Consider the following 999-nt stretch of genomic DNA (forward strand, 5'->3'; position numbering starts at 1 on the left):
TCATGTGACTGAAAAAAATACACTATAAAATAATAGACATAACTTTAATTAAATTTGAACCTTCAGTTCATATTTTACATTGAATATTACCACTGAGGATAGGAGATAAAAGAAATATGTATATAATGAAACACTTCAACTGAGAACGTAATGACGGACGAAATGCAACTAAGTATCTTGTACAGCGTGCAAAAGTTTCTGCCAGATCATTACTTTAGATATTCATAAATAATGGTTTCAAATTTTGGCAAAAGGCCAGCTAGCCTTAATAGCAATAATAATAATTTCAGGCTTGGCACCAGACCTGAAATTTGGTGGGAGGGACTAGTCGATTACATCGACCCCAGTGTTTCACTGGTACTTAATTCATCGACCCTGAAAGGATGGAAGGCAAAGTCAACCTCGGCGGAATCGCTAGGCATATCAATGACTAAATGTTTATGACGATGATGGTGAAGGCGACACGATAAAATTGTCCTTGATGGAACTTGAACTGCAAGCACAAATAGCTGAAATAAATGCCACAAGGCACTTTGTGAAGCGATCTAACCTTCCAACAAATTCGCTGTCATAAGATAAAATCGCGAATATTTCCGTTAGCCACATGATGTAACATGTGGCTAATAGTTTGATCTCTTAGTGGTCAGTTGTACATCCGGCTGCAGATCCACAGTAAGTAGATACACGATACATGTTACGATACAATGTTATTAATGTTATCACAAAACAGAGGCAAATACGGTACAATATATTGTTGCAATAGCTTGATAATTATGACTGGTAGGTTAAAAGGTCGCTTTACAGTCATGTTGTTTTGGGTTAGATACCACAAAGTGGAACCTGGGGAATATATTTGTATCATAGTCTCAGATTGACCAATTCCCTGTGAGTAAAATTTGGCAAACGGAAATATGTGAAATATTTCTTGCAATATAGTTACTTCAGTACACTCAGTTACAGTTGTTATATATATATATATATATATATATATATATATAT

Source organism: Octopus bimaculoides, chromosome 17 (assembly GCF_001194135.2).
Source record: "Octopus bimaculoides isolate UCB-OBI-ISO-001 chromosome 17, ASM119413v2, whole genome shotgun sequence".
Classification (NCBI taxonomy): Eukaryota; Metazoa; Mollusca; class Cephalopoda; order Octopoda; family Octopodidae; genus Octopus; species Octopus bimaculoides.